Source organism: Acomys minous, assembly GCF_964271855.1.
Source record: "Acomys minous genome assembly, chromosome: 11".
In the NCBI taxonomy this organism is placed as follows: Eukaryota; Metazoa; Chordata; class Mammalia; order Rodentia; family Muridae; genus Acomys; species Acomys minous.
This window is the reverse complement of record NC_140492.1, coordinates 37,079,216-37,091,563: the sequence shown is the minus strand read 5'-3', so window position 1 is coordinate 37,091,563 and position 12,348 is coordinate 37,079,216. Positions and strand designations below refer to the sequence as shown.

Genomic DNA, 12,348 nt, shown 5'->3' with positions numbered 1-12,348 from the left:
CATAGTTTTTATTGCTGTTGTTGGAGACAGGGTCTTGGGTAGCTCAATTTAACCTCAAATTAACATGGAGCCAATGCTGGCCTTGAACTCCTGATCTTCTACAGGCATATGCTAACATACTTGGTCTAGCAGTTTTTTTATGAGGACACTGATATTTGGTCTGTTTAGTTAATCCTTACAACTTGGCATAATACAGAGAAAACAGAAGCCACTAATATATGCTCTTGGGCCCAAGAAAAAATTTAAAATATCCTAATTAAAATTTCCTGTTTGATTATAAGCAATGTAACTCCTAAAGGGAGTGACTTTTATTTGGATGTTAGGATTTTTAGAGACTACTTACAGGGAAAAACACCCTAAAACCCTTCAACTTGTGTCAGGAAGGCCTCCTGCAGGAAGCTAATAGAATGTTTCTTAGTAGGCCAGACCCAGATGGATTTCCCCTCAAGCTTTGGCATAGACATGATGTCTTCAGTTGCATAAAAGAGGAAATAGTTGACTTGTGCTTAAGGTACAGATTGTACAAAAAGGCACCACACTGGGCAAGGCAAGATATTTACCCTGAAAGAGGCAAATGGAAATGGACACAGACTGAGAAAAGGCAATCATTGTATGTATGTATGTATGTATGTATGTATGTATGTATGTATGTATGTATCTATCTATCTATCTATCTATCTTTTTAGCTTAGGTCTATCTATCTATCTGTCATCTATCTATCTACTATCTATCTATCTATCTATCTATCTATCTATCTATCTATCTATCTTTTTAGCTTAGGTCCCCAGTACAGACTCACTGAGCAGTAGCTAAAGACACTTGTTTGTACCCATGCATTTTCATTCTATGCCTTTTTATATTCATTTGCTAAGCAGATGTAATTGAATTTAAGCAAACTGTAGAACTCTATGGTTACTGCTCAATAAATAAATTTCTGTTCTCTCAGCTTGTAGCACACCACGGATAAAGATAGAGACAGACAGTGTATCACATATGACGATCATAAATCAAGAATGCCCATAACCTCAAGAGAACTACACATACTTTTTGAAAAGCTCCCGGAGTAAATATATTAGAAACATTTGTGGTGCAGTAGAAAAACTACTGTACTCGATGCCAAGAAAGTAGGGTTTCAACCTCAGTTCAGACACATATTATCCAGTGTCCTCATCCCTAACATAATACAGGTAGTAATGTTCCACACTATTGGTCTGTGGCTAAAGGAGAAAAGCGTTTGAGAGCATCTGTTTCAATTATAGCTCACAGTGGGTATTTGTTTCAGGTTTATTTTGGAATGAGTTTGTCAAACTGATGTGGAAAGACATAAAAACAAAAAGAAAAAAAAAAACCAAAAAACTAAAAAATCCCAAAGCACTATGTGAGAGAACGCTGACAGTATGGGACACATAGTAGGTGCTCTGCACGTCCTTCCTGCTCTAACCTGGTGCCAACATCAGGCTGCTTTGACTGAGTCGGTGTGGTCACTGGTGCAAAGCACACTTATGCTTCATAAACACGGGCTTAAAACAAAAGTACTTCTAATCTGATTTGGCAAGAAAAGCAGAGAAACATAGGGTGAGGTAAGTGTGAGGCTATCACGCTGAATAACAGGGATGGCAGCACCTCAGTGCATGACTCACCCAGACACTGGGCAGCACACAGCCAGAGAGAATTCTCAGGTAAAGGCCACACGAGCCATTACGTCATCCCTCCTCTGCCCTTTATTCATCAATCATGTCGCCTGGACTCTGATGCAACCCAGCAAGAATGTCTGCTTTGCAGAAAGCAGTGGAGTCTCAGAACATACACACACTCATCAAAGAAAGCAAAGCGAAGGCAAACTGACGTTTCTGGTATTTCCTTTTGTTTAAATAATGCTTTAGAGGGGCAGTCGTACAACTGGGATGCTTAGTGATGGGGTAAGCCATTTGGTCTGAAGGCCTACAAAACGTCTTCATCACTGTGGACAATGACTCCGAGTCTACAGGACCCATTTCCATATCAGCACAATTAGATGTTTTTCAAGGTCTCTCTCGGCTTTGCAATTTTGTTATTAAAAATTCAGGCTAATCACACCCATAGAGCGGGCAGACAATCAGTTGAAAAAGGCAGACAGAGAATCAACTTGTTTCTTCTTAATTATGTGGTCCACTCAATGTTCAGGTTAGTTTTAACCCAGTCTGAGTTTAGTGGAGTGTGTAGCAAAGTCCAAATCAAAAGAGATATTCAAATCCCAACTCTAAACCAAATTCACTGTGGGCCTTTAGAGGACACACCCACGGTCTGGCAGAATGTGATCATACAGGCCAAGCTCCACGGAAAGAACGGCTTCTTAGAAACCAGGGTACAGGGCGAAGAGAAGGGGTCAGCTCTAGTAAGCTCTGTCACAACGCTTGCCTCCTGCAGTAACAACACTCCTTCCTAAGAGTGGCCAGTGCAGACATTCAGGCACTATCTCTGCGAGAGCTGCAGGGACATCTCCAGAGAGGGGCGTCCCCTAAGTCGTGTGTGTGTGTGTGTGTGTGTGTGTGTGTGTGTGTGTGTGTGTGTGTGAGATACAGCTCAATGGAGATGAAAACCAAATGCCTCATGACGTTTCCTTCACAGCTGACTTGGTGTGGGGTCCCCTACCTTTTATGGTGAGCAGCTGGGAGAAGGGGGGTTAACTTACTGCACCTGGGCCAGCATTCAACAGGTGCCCAGCCTTTAATTGTTCGGATGAATGATTTATGAACTTTGGCAGCAAAGACAGGGCGGACTGGTTTGAATTTAAAGGCTCCAACCAATAGGTATTCTGGCAATCTTGGCCACATTTTCAGCAAGCACTGCTCCTCTTGGGAGGGGACAATAGAAAGGGAGAAGATGTGACTTGTCAGACAGGAAGACAGGACCCAACTAGATGGAACATGCCTTCCAACTCTCCCTGCCCTGTCTGGTACTGTATCCGTGCTGATTCGATCAAAAGCAATCAGACATGTTTAGCATTAAAAACCAAATCCCAGCACTGTCATTCTCACATACAGAGCTCGGGTGGCTTGTTCTGATTGCTCATAGTTAGAGTCTTTTGATCAGATAAACTAAAAGTCGGCCAATGCTTGCCTCAAAGACCCAGATAGTAAGGATTTTAGAGTTTGTAGCATATGGTTGCTGCTGTAATGCCTCACCCCTGTCATTGTAGCACATGAACAGCTCCAGACAATGAGTAGATGAACAGATAGTGTTATGTTCCATTAAGACTTGTTTAGAAAAACCAGGTGGAGTATTAGATTTAGCCTTTCAGCCATTGAAAATGCCTAAAGCTGAGCTCCAGTAAGTGAGAGGCTACCATAGCTACTACCAAATTTATTATCACCTTTAATGTAGATTAAGTATAAGCCCCAATTTAGAGAACTGACAACTGTAACAAGCAACACTAATAATAGACAAAATCAGACCTCATTTTTTGGTGAAAGAGAAAGAATATGAAATATGGGATAACTCAATGAAGTGAGTGCTCTAACACAGTTACCACTCCGAATCCAGACTGTCTACCACTAAATCCCTATCCTATCCTGACCCAAGCTTGCTACAGGCAAACTATAGACTTTGACACCATGTTTATAGGGAACACAGTTGCAGAATACTTCATTTGATTTTTGTTTGTTTGTTTTTTCTTGATTTTTCGAGACAAGGTTTCTCTGTGTAGCCTTGGCTGTCCTGGACTCACTTTGTAGACCAGGCTGGCCTAAAACTCACAGCGATCTGCCTGCTACTGCCTCCTAAGTGCTGGGATTAAAGGCGTGCGCCACCACAGCCCGGCTAAATACTATATTTGAAACGGTTCAGTTCTTTAAAATTAACCTATAAAATAATTCTGTAGACTGTATAAAACACTTAAAATAACAGGCACCAAAGAACTTTCACTTTTAACAACACTGAGTTTTTTATAAGCATATATTGTTTCGTGAGTTTAATTGTTCTTTTGTAAGGAAGCAGCAAGAGGAGGTGACCTTTGACATGGTGATCTGTAAGCACTTTTTAGCTTGAATCACTCACTGAAGGTATTCTGTGACTTTGCTGCTGTATGACTTCTCCTTCAGGCTTGTAGCTGCTCCTTCCAGCTCCTTCTCCCCCTGACTCAGCCTAGTAGGCGCATATTCCTAGACTAACAGCTGACACTGACTCAACAGTAATGCCAATAAACAGTATGTAATGCTCCTAGTCCAGCAAGAGGGACAGATAACCAGAAGCAGAAAGACTCAAATGGTATATACTCACTTATATCTGCACACTAGCCCAAGGGGCATGTCCCATGAAAGTCTTCACTTACCAGGAAACTGGGACAGAGGGGAGGACTCTAGATGAGAGAAGCATGGGAGAATGGCAAAGTAGAAGGATCCAGAGGGTCCTAGAAACCTACAAGAAGAACATTATGACAGGCAGATTTGGGCCCAGGGGTCCTGCTCAAACTATGGCACCAGCCAAGGACAATACAGGCGGTAAACTTGAAACCCCTACCCAGATCTAGCCAATGGACGGGATAGTCTCCACAGTTGAGTGGAGAGTGGGGTCTGACTTTCACACAAACTCTGGTGCCCCATATTTGACCACGTCCCCTGGATGGGGAGACCTGGTGGCGCTCAGAGAAAGGATAGCAGGCTACCAAGAAGAGACTTGATACCCTATGAGCATATACAGGGGGAGGAGGACCCCTCAGTCACAGTCATAGGGGAGGGGAGTAAGGGGAAAATGGGAGGGAGGGAGGAATGGGAGGATACAAGGGATGGGATAACCATCGAGATGTAATATGAATAAATTAATAAAATAAAAATAAAAAAAAGAGACAAACATTTTCAGATTGTGGGGAGTGCTCTGCGGTGGCTCTGGTCAACTATATTCCTTCTGAAAGTGAGGGCACTAGAAAACACCAGCTAAGGTGGAGGGCAGAGGTGTGAAGGATAAGGAGGGAATGGGAAGCAATTCAAGGCGGAGTGCAATGAATACTGTCTTGACTCTAGAACCATGTCTTCACTCCTGATTGTACAGTATAATTACTGGGAACACTTTCTAATAATATGTATGTTTAGACTCCTTGCAGACAAATACCCTCACCCATGCCACGGTGCCTCTCCAGGACGGAGAACCTCTAAGAGTTGAGAAACTGACAGGCATTTACAACAAATTTTATTTATTTGTATTTTATGTACATTGGTGTTTTGCTTGCATGCATGTCTGTGAGGGTGTTGGATCCCCTGGAACAGGAGTTACAGACAGTTGTGAGATGCCTTGTGGGTGCTGCGAATTTGAACCTGGGTCCTTTGGAAGAGTAGCCAGTGCTCTTAGGTGCCAAGTGATCTCTCCAGCCCCCAGTGACAGGCATTTTTATATCCACAAGTATAGAGGGCCTCAGAGAGCAGAGGAAACTAGACTACGTGTGAAACTCAACTGTAAATTTTGAGGGTGGTGTGCATGTTTTGTTTTAATCTAGAAGATTAACTGGATTCACTGTGTGGCCGTCAGATGAAGCCCTGGGGATTCTCTCCTTACCATTGAGCAAGAGACATTGAAACAACACAGATCTTTTAATTAGGACCTTTTGCTTGGGCCTCTGGCAAACTGTAAAGCAAATGAACCATCAAGTGGCAGGCTTCTTTTATGTGTTTAGCAAAGGGCTGATTGAACAGGCTAGGCCCTGAGCTCTTCCTTGAAGGCCAACCGATTCATTCCGTGAATCACAGGAAGCAATTCCCAGGGCGGGGATTTGGCCTACACAAACTAAAGATGTATGTTCTGGGAGGAGGTCCCCCTCAGTCACAGTCATAGGGGAGGGGAGTAAAGGGAATGGGAGGGAGGGAGGAATGGGAGGATATAAGGGATGGGATAGCAATCGAGATGTAATATGAATAAATTAATAAAATATATTTTTTTAAAAAAGAAAAAAAAAGATATATGTTCTCACGATCCTGTCTCTCTACTCACGCAAATCTAAATAAAATAACAGAAGAAACTTTTATAAAGTATTGGGCAGTTGTAACAGTTTTCTTCCATCCATCCTACAGTTGCTGTTGCCTACCTACTCTGTACCTCTCACTGTGGTTCAGGTAATGCACATGGCTCCCACTGCAGTGGGAGAAATGCTAGTAAATGTCCTAAGACAAAGTACTATGTGCCATACATGAGACAAGCCCTTTCTTCCTGTCTGCTACCATGTACCCAGTGTACTCAGTACTCTCTTCCAGTCTGAAAATTATTATGTTTTTCCTTCCTTCCCTGTTCCCTCTTTCCCTCCCTCTCTTCCTTTGTCCCTTTCTCCTTTCTTCTTTTTAGGCACTGGGGACTGACACCAGGATATCATTTAGGGTAGATAGAAAATCTTTATCTGGCCCCCTTTGTTTTTGTTTGTTTGTTTGTCTTTTTGTTTTGTTAGTTTACTTTATTTTTTACCATGAGACAGGGTCTTGGCTCAGGCTAGCTTGAAATTTGGGATCTTCCTGCCTCGCCCTCTTGGGTACTGGAATTATTGAGTTTTGTATAATTTCCTAAGGATGGTTTCTAAAACAGAAATGCTTTAAAGAGGATTACCTTTTCAAAGGTAATCTTCCATGAAAGCAGAATTGATGCCATTGATGTTCAGTATTTACAAACTGAATCATACTATGGGTACACATCAGAAGAAACCTTGGAGAGCCAAGGATGGCTTCCAAGAATATTGATATCAATGCTGAGTCTTAAAGGATAGGCCAAGAATTCTCTTGGTAGAAGTTTTCCTAGGCGTCTGCTTGAACTTTCTTTCAAAGGCACTGGAGAATTCCAGGTAATCTCAACACAGGGAGAGGATGTGGTGATGGGGTCTTCTGAGAATTAATTCTTTAGAAGCATGGAGGAAAGTGAATGTGAGCTAGAAATGCATTTACAGGGCAGAGAGGCTGGGATACTGCCTTTTCTGGCAGAGTTTGTCTGGATGTTGAATTAACTAGCAACATGTGGCTGGCTGGTCTCCAGGACATGTGTTTTGTATGCCCATCTCACTTCCAGAATCATCTGCTCTTCTGGTATTCATTCCTTCTTTGCTCAATACTCCTCCTCTTTTATGATCAATGTGAGAGAATTTACTCTGTGGTGTCCCACCATACATCTTACTGAACTGGCATAAATCTATGAAATGGGGTGAAGAGAAATACCTGTCAGTTAAGTAGATAGAATGGTGAGGTGGGCAAGAAGAGGGCACTAACAGGAGAGTAGCAAGGCCATTAGCAATGTGATGGGCTGGTGCAGGGCAGGACTGCTGGGGAGAAGATAATGAATTCCAGCCATTTGGGTGTTCAAGATGAGCTGGCTAGAGATTACCTGGGAATAATGTCTGGAGCTCAGAAGTTGTGAGACAGTTTCAGAAACTGGTGACCATACCCTGCTGAGGCCAGTATTCTGTTGCTGACTTGGTTATATGAAAGATGATGAGACTGGATAGGAGGCTGTGGTCATATGGTGGGGGAGGAGGGACACATCACTTTCAATTACCCCTTGATGCAGCACCTACTAATCCCTCTGCTGACAAAGGCTGTCTTTGGACCTAGTAATGCCCACATCCAGGGTATAGACTTCTTATTAAAATAAAAATCTTATAAGCCTTCTATTTGTCCTTCTATTTAAGTTAAAAAAATGTGAAATAAAACTGTAATGTCTCACAGCAATTCATTTACCTACAAATATACTTCCTGCTATTGCTTTGGATTAATGTATAGATTGCATCTTATGAACTCCTATTATTATCAAAGCATTGTGACAGCCAAATGTGTGATGCGTAATCACACTGGCATGAAAGCCCTTATTTAGGTCACAGTTCATTTTGTGATAATTATGAGAAAACACAGAGACTACAGAGAAATTTCAAACTTTAATTTGTTTGTTTTGATTTTTGAGACAGGGTCTCTCTACATAGCCCTGGCTGTTCTGGAGCTCACTATATATACTGGGCTGGCCTTGAACTCAGAGATCCACATACGTCTGCCTCCCAAATACTGGGATTAATGCACCACCACACCAAACTCAGACTTTAATTTTATGCATGTGGTTTGGATAACTTATATTCTTCAGACTTATTAGCTTACTCTATTTCAAATGCCTTAAAAACAAATAAACTGTTAGCACTTAGGATAACTTGTTACTCACTTTTCTCTCTTTCAATTAACCTGTGACCTTAATTTTTGATAATTCGTGTCTTATAAAGAGAAAGAAATGCTTAATATACATCTTCTAATTACATGAGCCCCATTTATTATACCCTTTTGTGCAATCTTTTAGATACTTACATTTAACAAGAACTACCCTGTTCTCTAAGCCAGTTCTTTTAAAAACAATATCATCAATTGTTTTGGCCCTGGAATGCCAGTGGGCAAACCCCTGCCACTGCGGTCATCTGTTAACATATCCCCTTAAGAAAATGGTAGCTGTATCTAAACGCACCATTCTGTATGTTCTTTGGATTAGAGAATTGTTCTAATCCCTCACCTACACTCTGTACTGTGAGACTGGTGTTCTACAGCAAGCAAAGTACTCAATATTAGCTGAATGCGAACCTAATTATCTTCTCAATCAGGAAGACTTAGGAGTAAACAATAGGTTTTTCTATTCCTATAATATAAATCTTTCTTATCTCCTGGGATCCCCTTACCCTTGGTGGCTTAAGTGGAAGGCCAGAGACAAGGTGCATGTTTTCACAAACTTGCTCATTCTTCCTAAGAAGTGTATGAAGAAGGGACTTTCTGGCAAAGATATGCTAAGTGCAGACGCCCTTGGACAGTGCAGAATGGCTGTCAGTGATAGAGGCAGAGGACAATTGACCACAGAAGAAAGTTACCAGAAGTTAATGCAAGTGTCAGAACTGCAAAGAGATCTCATAAGAAAGTGATTCAGGGCTCATGATCCAGTGCAGACTGACCGGTGCCTCCTATTTCTAGCCTGTCATTATCTATCAGTAATAAATGGTTTAATTCTAAAGCATATTATGTGTTTTTCATTCTGGCTCCAGATCACATGTGGAGAAGACAAAGTATAACCTTTAATTTGCTATGACAGGACATTCTACATAATAAATAAATTAATTGCTACTAGTAAAGAATCCATCTTTGGCTACCAAACAATCAAATTCCAACTTTACTAAAACAAATAAATGCGTAAGTGAAGAAGCATAGCTAAAATTTGAAAAAGCCAATATATAGAAATGTGGGTGAATCTTTGTACTTGAGCACTTGATATTCTTTTATCCTGAACTTTCTATGTGAACTCAAACACACACACACACACACACACACACACACGAGAGAGAGAGAGAGAGAGAGAGAGAGAGAGAGAGAGAGAGAGAGAGAGAGAGATATCACAAAAGTTAAGAGATTAATCAACAAGACAAAACATATTTCAGATAACTGGTTTACACTATGTAGTATAGAATACTTTCTCCTGGCCACCCTCCAGCTTGTCTTCTAGCCAACTCTGTATTCTCGCTTGCTTTGGCAAGTCATTCTGTGTTCTCAAATTGCCCCATTTCTTAGCTTTCCGTCTTCTGATTTCCCTTTCTTGGTAAGGACAGCTGAGTCCCAGGGAACACTGATGCGAGCAGTGGGGAGTGGGGATCCTGGCATTCCAGCTTCAACTTCTAGCTTCAGTGCAAGCATCTCTGTCTCGGTTCCCTTAATGGAGAAGTTAGGGAGCTCGGTCTGTAGAAGTTCCTCAAACTGTGAAAGAGGCAAGGAAGATATGGCTGTAAGAAGGTTTCAGCCATTTAAAAAGAGGGAGTTTTTGATAGGTTCATTGCTGTATTTACTATTCCTGATGGGTAGAAAAATCAACTTCCCCATGTTCACAGAGTAGGAACAAAAGCATGGTATGTGGGTACTTGAAGGACCAGCCCTGCAAATTCTTACAAAGTGCTGTATTACTTTGATGTAACAGACTGAAAAACATGCTTCACACAGCTGTCTGTAGTGACAAGCCTACAATACATGGATTTATTTATTTTTTATTGCTGCATAAATTACTATTTCATGGTGTAGGGCTGTTCAATTGTCATCAAATTTTATAAGCACAATTTTGAAAAATGAGAAAGGATTATTCTATTAAATACTGCATATGGTATTAGCAGAGTCTGAAAATGAATGGTGGTCAGGGCACTTCCATGATTAAATATTTCAGTGACTCAAATAGCTTTGAAAATTAGCTGAATGAAATGTGTAGTTCATTTTTAATTATACAGCTGCTTATTAAAATAGTGGACGAGCAATATTTAAGTATGACAAGCCCAAGAAAAGCTATGTTATGAGATGAAAACATGTAAGCATATACATTATTAAAAATATACAAAAGTGCACCTACCAAACATGTATTGTGTCACTATATTACTTTAGTTCCTTAAACTCACAATCACATGAGATGCAAAGAAACCACAAATCTACTTCACAACCATTTTAAAGGCATAAAATTGCTTGCGTTTTAAATGTCTTCTCATGTATCTTTACTCTATTTACACAACTGCCAGTGTGAATCAACAGTGACATTTCCTCTTTGGGTTTTGTAAAAGAAAATAGGCACTTGATGTGGAGTAGCTGGGGAGACAAAACATAGAGACAAGGTATTCAGCAGAGTGCTAAAGGCTGTGGCAGCTGAGCGTGCCACAGAAACCCAAGGGTGGGTCCTAAGCTTCATAAGTGCTGATGTGATGTGTGAATGTAGTCTCAAGGACTAAGATTATGCAAAACTTTGTCAGAAGCTAGGGCAAGGTGCAAGCAGCATGGTTAAAACTACAAGGGAGGTGTGAAAGAACCTGGATTTATGGCCAAAATACCATGAGCATTACCCTGCAGCACAGTGTGCCGGTGAGGCTCAGTAACAGAGGTGGGGGCAGTGCTCTGACAGTGTTGGGCTATGCAAAGGCAACAAGGATGTAAGAGGCCATTCATTCTTAAAACCTTAGGATCACTCCTATATCTTATTGGTAAGCCCGATAGCTTTTCATTATCATGACTACAATTTTCACATCTTCATTATGTCTCCCAGATGTCTGGAAACCCAGCACTGAGCCAGTATTAAACCTAACTTAACCTAACTTGATGTAAGGGAATAAGATCCAGCTAGGAGGCTCCTGAATAGCCAGAGGCCTTGAAACTGTCACTCCATTCCATTACTTCTTCTTAAACAAGTTATACTTGGAGCTAATAACAATGCAGAAAGAGGAAAAGAGGGATATAGAAAGTGCCCATCCATATGAAATGCAGGGTGCTACATGCTATTATACCCCAACTGACGTCCTTGACCATGTCGCATCAATGGTGTGACCCGAGTGGACCTAAAGCATATCCCTAATTCACAGCTCAGAAATGTAAAATGCATTGGAAATTGGTAATTTTTCAAGAGTGTGTTACAAACTCATTTATACAAAATCTAAGCAGAAAGCTTATATTAAGTATATGGGTTTTTTTTTTCAACCACTTCTCATACAGTCCTATATGGCTTGCCATATAAATGCAAATGCATTGGTTATAAGGCATTGTTATGGACCTTATTGAGTTTATTGAACATAGCCAAAGTACTAAATGCTATCATGTTTCTAAAAATTAAAAAATTCTGAAGTTTGCAATATCTGATGCAAGGATTCAGAGGACAAGCAACCCAAAAGAAAGAGACTGGGTATCTTTTACAAAGTCACATAGTTAAGATTAACAGAACCAGGCAACCTGACGCTAGCTCCCAAACTGTAAAATTTGTTTAGACTTGCTGAAGACCCACTAAGCCTAACGGCCTCCAAAGAGAACTCTAAGGAACTATGAACCGTGCTTACTACTCTTACTGTTCTAAATGGCTCAGCTGACTTAGGCTTCTCTGCATCTGAGGATATACCCTTTATTTCCCAGTTTCTAAGTAATCCTTGTTACTTTCACAATTTCTATTCAACCTTTAAGGCTCAAATAAACATCCTCTCCTTCAAACAAATGCTCCTGCTTTCCTCAGAAACGAAGGCTTTATCTCTCTTTTAACTTGATAGGGTACAAGCCAAATTTCATCTTATAGCTGCTTGTGAACTTGTTGCCCGAATAAATTGCTTTCTTGCTGGGCAAGGCGAGCTTACATCTTGTTCCTCATATTCCCACAGCATCAGAGCAGTACTGTGAATAACATCATTGTTCCATGAAAGCTGGCTCCAAGTAGAAAAGGCTAAAATGTTTCAATTAACGCTTTTTGTATTGGCAAATAGAGGTGATGGTTAACACACCTGTACTGACAGCTTTAATACTTTTCTTTTACAAACACAACAATTTCAAGTGGACTTTTCATTGAAGAGGTTTTATATCTCATGAGCCTGAGCTTTAAGGAGGAAAA

At 40.9% G+C, this 12,348-nt stretch overlaps 2 protein-coding genes across 3 annotated transcripts in view; one reads left to right on the top strand and one right to left on the bottom strand.

Annotated features, from left to right (window-relative positions):
- The window catches only part of CMSS1 (cms1 ribosomal small subunit homolog), a 293,718-nt gene that overhangs the window by 150,070 nt on the left and 131,300 nt on the right, over nucleotides 1-12,348 (bottom strand). The gene's annotated exons all lie outside the window — the stretch shown is intronic.
- The window catches only part of FILIP1L (filamin A interacting protein 1 like), a 240,945-nt gene that overhangs the window by 99,820 nt on the left and 128,777 nt on the right, over nucleotides 1-12,348 (top strand). The window lies entirely within an intron of this gene.